General features: G+C 40.3%; 1 long non-coding RNA gene across 1 annotated transcript; it reads right to left on the reverse strand.

Annotated features, from left to right (window-relative positions):
• Positions 1-4798: 4798 nt before the first annotated feature.
• LOC143864054 (uncharacterized) lies at positions 4799-10009 on the reverse strand. Its single transcript, XR_013241064.1, has 3 exons — positions 8081-10009; positions 5486-5550; positions 4799-5388 (listed from the first exon to the last, which is right to left on the reverse strand). It is a non-coding gene; the product is annotated as an uncharacterized LOC143864054 (long non-coding RNA).
• Between the last annotated feature and the right edge of the window lie 1031 nt (positions 10010-11040).

Genomic DNA, 11040 nt, shown 5'->3' on the forward strand with positions numbered 1-11040 from the left:
CCAGGCTCGGGCTCGGCTCGGCCAGGCTCGCGAGGGCCAGGCTCGCGAGCGGCTCACGAGCCTTACCGAGCTCGGGTTATATTATGTTCACACCCCTCATCTTCCCTGGACAGCCCTACTAGTGTAATTTGACTACTTTTTTTACACTATGGGTGGTGTTCCTAGTAACAAATGGGGTTCCAAAAATGAAGTGACATATTTTGCCCCCCCTTTCACTCCTTGGACAACCCTTTTAATGTATAAATTAATATATAATATATATATATATATATATTTAAATATATTAAATTTTTAACGAGCCTTAACGAGCCGAGCCGAGCCTGGCCTAAATTGGGCTCGGCTCGGCTCGTTAAGGATTCGAGCTGAGCTCGAGCCGAGCTCGAGCGAGCCTCCGAGCCCGAGCCAAAATTGACACCCTTAGAGTCGGCTACCCTTCGTTTTTTTCCTAAAAAAACTACTAATTACACAGTTTTAACTACTATTTCAACAATCCTCAACCACTAGTAAAGTAGATGAAATCCAACCCAATGACTCAATATGTACTAGATGAAATACAGTCCAATGAACAACATTTGGACAACTTTAAACCAGTGTGGAAGAGTTTGAACAACTCCTAACACACACTAACCACTATTGACAGTGTTGCAACCACTATTGATACCCTTTCAACCATTAATTACACAACTTTAACCACTATTTCAACAATCCTCAATCACTAGTAAAGTAGATGAAATCCAATCCAATGACTCAATATGAACTAGATGGAATCCAGTCCAATGAACAACTTTTGGACAACCCTACACCAGTGTTACTCTAAGTTTGAACAACTACTTAAACACATTAACTACTATTTACAGTGTTGCAACCACTATTGATACCGTTTCAACCACTAATTACACAACTTTAACCACTATTCCAACAATCTCAACTGCTAATAAAGTAGATAAAATCCAATCCAATGACTCAATATAAACTAGATGGAATCCACTTCAAGGAAGAACATTTGGACAACCTTGAACCAGTGTGGGAAGAGTTTGAACAACTCCTTATATACACTAACCACTATTTACAGTGTTGCAACCACTATTGATACCCTTTTAACCACTAATTACATAGCTTTAACCACTATTCCAACCATCCTCAACCGCTAGTAAAGCAGATAAAATCCAATCTAATGACTCAATATGAACTAGATGGAATCCAATCCAATGAATAACATTTGGACAACCCTGAACCGGTGTTACTCTAAGTTTGAACAACTACTTAGACGCATAACCACTATTGACAGTGTTGCAACCACTATTCATACCCTAAACACACAGTTTTAACCCCTATTCCAACAATCCTCAACCACTATTAAAGTAGCTGAAGTCCAATCAAATTACATAATATGAGCTAGATGGAATCCAATCAAATGAACAACATTTGGACAACCCTGAACCAATGTTACTCTAAGTTTGAACAACTACTTACACATATTAACCACTATTGACAGTGTTGTAACCACTATTCATACCCTAAACACACAGTTTTAACCACTATTGCAACAATCCTCAACCACTATTATTAAAGTAGCTGAAATCCAATCCAATGACACAATATGAACTAGATGGAATCCAATCTAATTAATAACATTTAAACAATCCTAAACTAGTGTGGGAAGAGTTTGAACAACTACTCACACGCATTAACCATTATTGACAGTGTTGCAACCACTATTCATACCCAATCAACCACTAATTACACAGTTTTAACTACTACTCCAACAATCCTCAAACACTACTAAAGTAGATGGAATCCAATCTAATGACACAATATCTACTAGATAGAATCCAATCCAATGAACAACATTTGAACAACTTTAATAGTGTTGAGGATTGACTGGAACACATGTTTGAGGATTGACTATAACACAAATCAATAGGTTTTCATAAAAACACTCTACAAATCTACACAGTTCCACAACCACTGAATAAAGTTTACCTCAACCCAACTGATTTACCTCAACCACTACAAAGCACAAAATGGGTAATTTTGCCGCTACTCTAGAAGGCCTCGAAACCATAAAACTATATAGAGGATAACAATAATTTTGGAGCAGTGATAAATCGACCCCCAAATATCTTAAATGACCCCCGATGTGTCTATCTCTCTCCTGAGAAAGAGGAGAGAGAAAGACACATAGGGAGTCATTTTTATCACTCCCCTAATTTTGCCCCCATTTAGCATTAGGTAAATGGGGGGCAGCGGACAAGCATTTTAAGATTAAGTGGGCCCTATCACTCTCACCAACTAAAGTAGCAGAGGTTGTCCTCTCCTATAGCACAATCACCGTTGGATCAATGCTAACCGTCAATTTTTAGGTCCCGCATAGAGATTGCATTCCAAGTGAAATTTCAGCAATCAGGACTGTTGATCGGCAGTTGGATCAGCAGAGCTGATCCCGTAAATAAGACACGAATTGGGCTGAGAAAGTGTCGAAGAAGCTTAAAATTGCAAATCATACTCAAGTTTTTTCAGATAAGATGAGCCCATTAGATAACGCTTAACGTATATCCATTGTTGGGCTTCATAATTGAGGCCCATAAGTTAAAGCTCATTTAAAAATCATGCAATTCTATCCATTTGATTGTTTGTGAGTGAATGTCCAGTTAAGAAAAATTGAGTGATAGTTGACACTTATGTAGAAATGCAATTTTGAGGCTAGTTTTTCAACATCATCAATTTCGAGGTTTAAGTTGGGCCTAAGTGAAGGCCCATTCGGGTCACAATGTTGAATTGGCCGGACTATGCCAACTCTATTCTGGCCCGGTTTGAGCTCAAAATAAGCAAATCAATCCTCTTTGTCAATCCTTATTCAGATTTGATCATTGACCAAGCCTAGATTGAGCAAACCTCAACCTGACCTGAACTCGGATGTGTCCACCATTGCAGTGGAAGATTTTTTAGGTATGGGTTCAAACAGGTTTTAGCAAGATTGGCCTCTTTCTAAATGGGCCAGAAAATGGGCCTTACGTCGGCTAGCAAAACTTTACCACCCCAAGTTAAAAGAAAACCTACGCTGAACTTGAGAGTACATTGGATTTGGAGTAATTGGGCCTGGGTATGGGCTATTTAGTAGATGGGCTAGGAAACATGCCATTGAAATGTTCGACAGTCTTAAATATACCCAAATTTGTTCTATAATAGGCTCAGGCCACAGCTATATTTCCAACCCTGGTTTCTGATCATGTAACATTAATGATGGGCCCAGATGAACGGTCCAGATCATGCTGTCATGTCCATGGGCTGTTTCTCATAATAGTATTCCTCTTTCCATTTAGCGTTTGGGATTTGCTAGCGTCCATCACAAAAGGCATTTCGCAGATGGCCTGTTGCATCAGGCCATAGGACTGGACACGTAGCCCAACATGAAGGATCCAAAATTTACCTTAGAATAGGACCGAACCCTGATTTAGGCTATATCCTACTTAATCCGAAGCAGTTGCATTAACATCCGTGGACCTCAATGTGGACGGGTTACAATGAACAAATCTAACCATAGTGTGGACCCGTACAATAAGGGCTTTATGAGATTTTATATGGTGTAAGCCCTTATAGTCAAATCTAACCATAATGTGGATGGCTTTATTAGGAGATTTTATATGGTGTAATCCCTTATTTTTCAAAATGTACTGTACGGAATCACACTATATGTAGGATGATCCAAACCGTCCATGTGATGGGCGATAACGTAAATAGGATGTGTCCAAAAAATCATTTCCATAGGATGATCGTAGCCCTCTGATCTATAGAGGTTTCCATAATACGCAGTTCCTCTAGAAATTGGCGGGCTAGGATCATCCTATGGAAATGATCCTAACCGTCCATGTGATGGACCATATAAAATCTCCCATTTTAGAATATTGTAACCGATAAGATGGGCCTAGATTTCATTTCCATTGACTACGGTGCTGGGTCCAGCCCATTAAAATAGCTAAAAGCCCGTTGTATACTATCCGTTATGATGACGACTGGTTGATTAACTTAATAGTTCCGATCACTAAGGTTGCCAAGTCTGGTTGATTAACTTCTATTTCATGGAGCGGCCCAATGAATGAATGGCTTCCTGCTCCCAGTTATTGTCCATTGCCTCCGGCTTTGAAGTAAGGTCAGTAGCCAAGCTTTATAGCTCCTTGTTCGTTACAAAATAAAAACCTTAAGAGCATGTTTTCCTAAATCTGAATATGGTTTAGCCACCATTCTATAATAATAGAGAAATCGGTCTATCAATTGAATAAGAGAATCGAGATCGTAGCTCAAGGAGAAGTGGTACCTTGTCGGGTACTGGTTTGCCCAAAAGAGCAGGGCAATCTTAGACAATTTTGAGCCAACTAATCACTTTTCGCCCGAAAAGTTAATTCTCAAAGTCATTAGGCCCTATTCGGTTTAGAATTTGAGAATTGATTTTGAGTCCAAAACTAATAAGACTAAAAAATAAACACCATATTCGCCCCCTTTCCTTTCCTGGGCTAGCCCCATCTAAGTGTATTTATATGACTACTTATTTTATTAGGTATGTGAGCTGAGATTGAACCTCTAACCTCAAGGTAGTAGAACAAATCCTTAACCAACTGGGCGAGATGCTCAATCCCAAAAAAGAGACAGGGTTGCTTCACGACGGGTACCTAGGAGGTCACCAATCCTAGTACTGCACTCACCTAAGCATGCCTAACTTTGGATTTTTGATGGGCTCGTGTATTTTTGCAGGCACGATCACACCCTTTTACACTACAAACGGGGGTAACGAAAGATAAAATGGCGAATAATACATCACTTCCCTTTATTTATTGAAATCTAAGAATCGATTTTGACCCCAAAATTATAGGGTCATAACAAACCTAGAGCCTTCTGCATGTAACAGGCCAAGTTCCCCCATTTATTTATTTCCACAGGTACTAAACACTCACGGGTTCTCCGTTGAAACCCAAGTTTTGGAGCTATATATTGGAGATTTGGTAGGAACTTTTATAGAAAAAGCATTTCGCGACTAGTTGCATGAGAGAGCGGCCACCTCAGATGAATTAAATGAATAAGACAAAATCTGCTGAAAAGTGAGGCCCTGTGGCTGTTCTCTCATGCAACAACAAGCCGCGAAATGCCTATTTGCAGAAGTTACTAGCAAATCCCTATATATTAAAGTGGTTTATGACAACCACAATTATCTAGCAGTCATATATAGTATAATTATATGAATTTGCTAAGTTGGGGTGGGGAAGATTAAAGGTCTCTTTGGATACCTCTAGATACTACTCATCCTTTTGAATTTGGACGACGCGATACATCTGTATTGACTTTGATTATACCAGGTGGTTGTTTTATCCACGTTTTAACCTTGCCTTCAATCCCCTGCACACAGAAAACGCAAAGGAATTAGTGTTGCCAATTAAAGTAAAGGAAATACATGTTTTTAATTTCAAATAAATGCAAAGGAATCAGTTTTTACCTCATTTAAATAGTGGAGATCTTCTCCCTTCTTTCCTTGAAACGTGCTTCCCCAACGACGAGAAGCTGGTTTTAAATGATGGAAGAAACGACGCATTTGGCAAATTTCTATTTACGAGAAAATAAATCAGCCAAAGATGCATATAAGTAAGGCTGCAACTCGGGTCGGGTCGGGTTGATGCGGGTCAGGTCAAACCCGAGCCAAGTTGCAGCCCTACATATAAGCACAACATGAAGCAACAAAGGATACATGTATGCACAAATTTCAAACGAATCTACATGCTTTCATAATCCACAATTTTAAAAAGCCTCACTCTGCGTGCATCATACAGTGCAAATAAAAAGAAGCCCTAAATCTTGCAGTGCATTAAGCTTATTTTTATAATCAATTGAATTCAAAATACAAACAATAATAGCGCATCAATCAGAATGCCCAAAAAAATAACGGCAGCCCAAAGGCCTTTCGTACAGGTTTAACTTAAAAGAAAATATGAGATGCACCACCAACAGAAAAAAAGAAAGAACCAGACCAAGCAAAAAAAAAAATCCAAAATAAAAGGAAAGGGAGCATGTGTTTGCCTTTCTACCAATATATATGTAAGATAAAAGGGATTTATGCATTCTCTATATAAAGTTGCATTCAATTTTGACATTTGTTTTGTGGTTGAAGCAATGTATAAGTGATAGTAGTTAAAGGTTAGTAAGACAGTCAATTTCGTAATTTGTTTTTTAGTGTCCGTTTGGATGCATTTAATTACCTTGTAGATTAGTGGTATAAGTAGTCAATAGGGAGGAGAGAAACATGCCTATTGTAGAATAGTGATAAGTAGTGTTTGCTTTCCAACCTCGTACAGCAGTGGGACAGTGCGTCATTATCAATATAGAAAGAGAAGAGAGAGAAGGACGAGTGATAAAGAGAAAAGGCAAAATTTACCTTGCCAAATTCCTCTGCATCTGAGAAGTGATTTGCTAGGGTCCATCGCAAAAGGCATTTCGCGGCTGGTCTGTCGCATGTCAAACCAGCCACCTCGTGAATGAAGACAACAACTTTTGACTTGGAAAGTGCAAGGAGGAGACATTGATGCCATGTCACCAGACATGCAATTGTTACCTCTGAAACTTGTTTGGTAGTCTTCAGGGATTTGGATGCTCAATTGGCAACTAAACACCGTAAAGTTACCCAAAAGTGCATTTTTTTCTACTTGGGAAATGCTCGACGATGCCAGGCATGCGGCAATCATACGAATAGCTAAATCCCAACCCAACCCAAATTGCACCTCTACTACACTTAGTTTCAATGTATAATACTCCGGATGTAAGTGGTTGTCCCCCTGTTTCTACCCGTGATAGGGGCATTCTCTCTCTCTCTCTCTGTCTCTCTCTCTCTCTCAAACAAATCCCCCTTAGTCCTCAAACATATCAAAAGAAAAATTAAAAAATCCATTTCTTCCTCTCATATCTATCTCCTCTACCTCCTATCTCTCCTCTCTAGCTTCTCCTCCATTCAATCATTATATAACAAAATCCCCATTTCCCTCTCCCTTCACCAATTCAGCCAAAACCCATCTCCGAATCCATGGCAAAGCATCTCCTCCCTCGCCTCTGCCTCTCTAATCAGAGCCTACTGTTAAAGTATAAAAGAATAAATAACACCTTCTCCAACTTGAGCTGTTGGAGAAGGAGTTATTTATTCTTTTATACTTTAACACTCCCCCTCATGTGTGGCCCCTCTTTCTAGGGTTGGCATACACGCGGTACATGAGGCCCCTCTTTTGGGTTTGACCATTGCATGTGGATTTTTGCTATCAAGAAGGTTTGAACTCAGGACCTTTGACTTTGATACCATGTAAAACTACTAGTTGTTACCTGAAAAGCTTAAGCTGTTGGAGAAGGTGTTATTTATTCTAAAATCCGTGTATCCAAACGGCCCATTAGAGGAATGTGGCAGATGAGATGGGCTGCACTTTCATTTTGATTGACTAAGCTACTAGGCCCAGCCCATTAAAATAACTAAAAGCCCATTGACGTACAGTATCCATTATGATGACTACTGGGAACTAAATTCACATGTACCAAGTCGCTAATATAAATACACTAGTTAGAGACCCGTGCGATGCACAGGGCGAGGAACAAAATATGCTTTAAAAATGTTTTAAAATGAGAAGAATTTCAATCACTATATCAGAAAGAGTGAAAAAGAAGGTTAAACAACAATAATAAAAAAAATTAGAAGAATTTTAGTAATTTTAGGAATCATTATCTTAAGGGTGCGTTTGGATTATCGGAATCATCAGAATCGGTATTGATATCACATTCCAATCCTATTCCAATTCCTCCCGTAAACGGTATGAAGATTCCGATTCAAGTGTTTGGTTAAGCATTGGAATTTATGAGGGAATCACATCAACTTCATCTTCTTCCTCCAACTAGATTCTAATCTACTCCGCTTCGGCGATCTACGGTAACCCACTGTCGAGATTATTGCAGTTCTTGATTAAAATTTAAAAATACACTAGTCACAAAAAACAAACAAGAAACAATCTCCATAAAATCAAGAAACAAGTAATACTCTTCATGCACTTTGAGATCTTCATACCTAGAAATAACAATACCCAAAATCATAATCCAATGCAAGAAATAAAAATCAATATGGATACCCAAAATCATAATCCATCCATCTTCCAAACCCAAACATCTCTCTCTCTCTCTCTCTCTCTAAGCAAGCAGGTCAGATCATGGGGGAGTAATTGAGCAGAGCATGTAGTTGGCCTATAGTGGGAAGGATTGCAGGTGGAAGGGATTTCTGAGGGTGTTGGCGTGGGGGTCGGGAAAGGAGAGGGGCTGGGGTTGAGGTAAGATAACAGGGTTGGGTGAGGATGCTGGTGGGGCTACTACTTTTAATATACACTGAAGTACGGTGTATATTACCTTTCTCTTTAAAGGAGGCTATACGCAGAAGTTGCGTGTACAGAGGGTGCGATGCGGCAGCACCACGTGGTGCGACATTCAGCTTTATTAGATGCGTCCGTAACTAGCAAGTGGGCCCCTCAATTCACAAGTGGACAATGTCCTCTTGCATCCAAACTTTACGCCGACCCATGATCGGCGGTTGCCAGTTCAGCGGGCTTCTGCTTTAAGTTTTACAGGGGCGTACTTCCGTGCTTTGATAACGACACCCCTCACTTTATTATACACTTTGTTGCTCTGCGGTTGATGACTTTTTGAAGACGACACCCGAAGATATCAACCGCATGATATCGTTGGCCCTAGCCCCATGCTGAGCTAAGCTTCCATCTAGGGCTGCAACTCGAGCCAGGATTTACCCGACCCGCATCGATCCGACCCGAAAATAGCCTGGGTTGGGTTCAGGGTTCATGGGTTTCGGGTCGAGCCGGGTTGAGCATTCAAAAGCCCGCATGGTGCGACATTCATCTTTATTAGATGCGTCCGTAGCTAGCAAGTGGGCCCCACAATTCACAAGTGGACAAGGTCCTCTTGCATCCAAATTTTCCGCCGACCCATGATCGGCGGTTGCCAGTTCAGCGGGCTTCTACTTTAAGTTTTACAGGGGCGTACTTCCGTGATTTGATAACGACACCCCTCACTTTATTATACACTTTGTTGCTCTGCGATTGATGACTTTTTGAAGACGACACCCGAAGATATCAACCGCATGATATCGTTGGCCCTAGTCCCATGCTGAGCTAAGCTTCCATCTATCCCAAAAGATCAACCTTCAAACTTTGGAAAGGGAAATGATAATCAGCAAAACCATGTTTTAACAAGGGAAATGTTAATAGCACTACTGTATTCTGATGATTGCACTCTCACTTTATTAAAAGTACGGTATGGCCCGCACCATAGGATGATCCAAACCGTCCATTAGATGGGCCACAGCGTAAATTGCTTGTACCCCAAAAAATGTTTCCATTTGTTGATCCTAACCTTCCCATCTATAGAGGGTTAGGATCAACCCTCTAACATTCAAATCGGAGGGTTAGGATCAACTTATGGAAATGATTTTTGGGGCACATCCTAATTAGGCTGTGGTCCATCTAATGAACGGTTTGGATCATCCTATGGAGATGGCAATACCGCACGTTTAATAAAGTGAGGAGTGATCATCAAAATTAGTAGTGCTGATAACATTACCCTTTAATAATTGCACAACACTAGTTTGTCTTTTCTTTTTAATTGACTTGTGACTGCTTTATGGAACTGTAATCACCTTTTCCGCTCTTTAAATAGGAATTTGTTAGGGACCATTGCATAAGGCATTTCTCGGAGGGGCTGTTGCATGAGAAAGCAGCCACATAGTCTGAATTAATGAATAAGACAAAATCTATTGCTATGTGGCTGCTCTCACTGCAACAATTATCATAATTACCGGCGGTCAAGTAAACCGCCCCTAAAGGATGGTATTTACTGGCAGTCATAAAGATTATGTGATGCTCCCTAGCAAATCCCCTTTAAATAATATAAGAAAAGATGGATTAGTGCAAATATCAAAACATGGTCGGATTCATCCTTCTTTATGTATGTCATAACAACATAATTAATCTTCTACTGGTTTATGCCGAAGACATTATCCTACTAGAAATAATAGTGGAGCCCTCAATCGCCTTGTTAATCGACTTAGTCATGAATTTGCTATCAAGGACTTTGGTAAACCACGGTACTTTCTTAGCATTGAGGTCCAAGATGTCTCTCGTGGCATTCTATTATCCTAGAGCAAATACATTGTAGACATTCTCTCTTGAGCAAAGATGGATGCTGCAAAGCCTTGCAACACACCGATGGCTTCCTCACTAGTACTTTCCAAATTCTCTGCCACTCCATTGAAGGATCCTACTGAGTATCGTAGTACTGTTGCCTGTTGGTGCTCTCCAATATTTAACACTTTCCCGACCACACATTTAGTTTGCTGTGAACAAAGTGTGCCAATTCCATCATCGTCCTATCAGCGAGCACGAGCACTAATCTACAGTCAAATGAATCTTTAGGTACTTAAAGGCCACGATCACCTCTGGCCTCTCTCTACGACATTCCACTTCTGTGGCTATACGTGCCTTCTCCGACGCTAATTGGCCAGATGACCGTAAATCAACTAGTGGCTATTATGTCTTCTTCGGTCCAAATTTAATCCATGGAGTTCACGGAAGTAGCCTACAGTAGCTCTGATACCATGTGAAATAACTGTTAGATAGGGATGTGGGGGAATTTCGGATTATACCTTTTCAAGATGAATCTGATGATGTAGCAGCAACAATATGTATGAATATGAAATCTGTGCAAAAAAGATCTGTAGAAACAAACAGAAACCAAAAACAAACAGAAACCAAATAAACAGTGAAGGAAGCTTATCAGTGTGTTGAGGCACGAATCAAGATTCGCTGTCCTTGAGACAAGTATCGCCTCCACATACGACGAATCGCGGTGCAGATTGGGTCTCTTGGCATATGTCTCTAGAATACATCAACTCTGCTCCAGGAGGTGTGCACTCACGCTACCCGAATGCCTAGTGAACACACTTACGCAGCCTTGATCAGAGATGAA

The sequence above is a fragment of the Tasmannia lanceolata genome, unplaced genomic scaffold, assembly GCF_043159265.1.
Source record: "Tasmannia lanceolata isolate RefF3 unplaced genomic scaffold, GAP_Taslan_0.1 ptg000044l, whole genome shotgun sequence".
NCBI classification, from domain to species: Eukaryota; Viridiplantae; Streptophyta; class Magnoliopsida; order Canellales; family Winteraceae; genus Tasmannia; species Tasmannia lanceolata.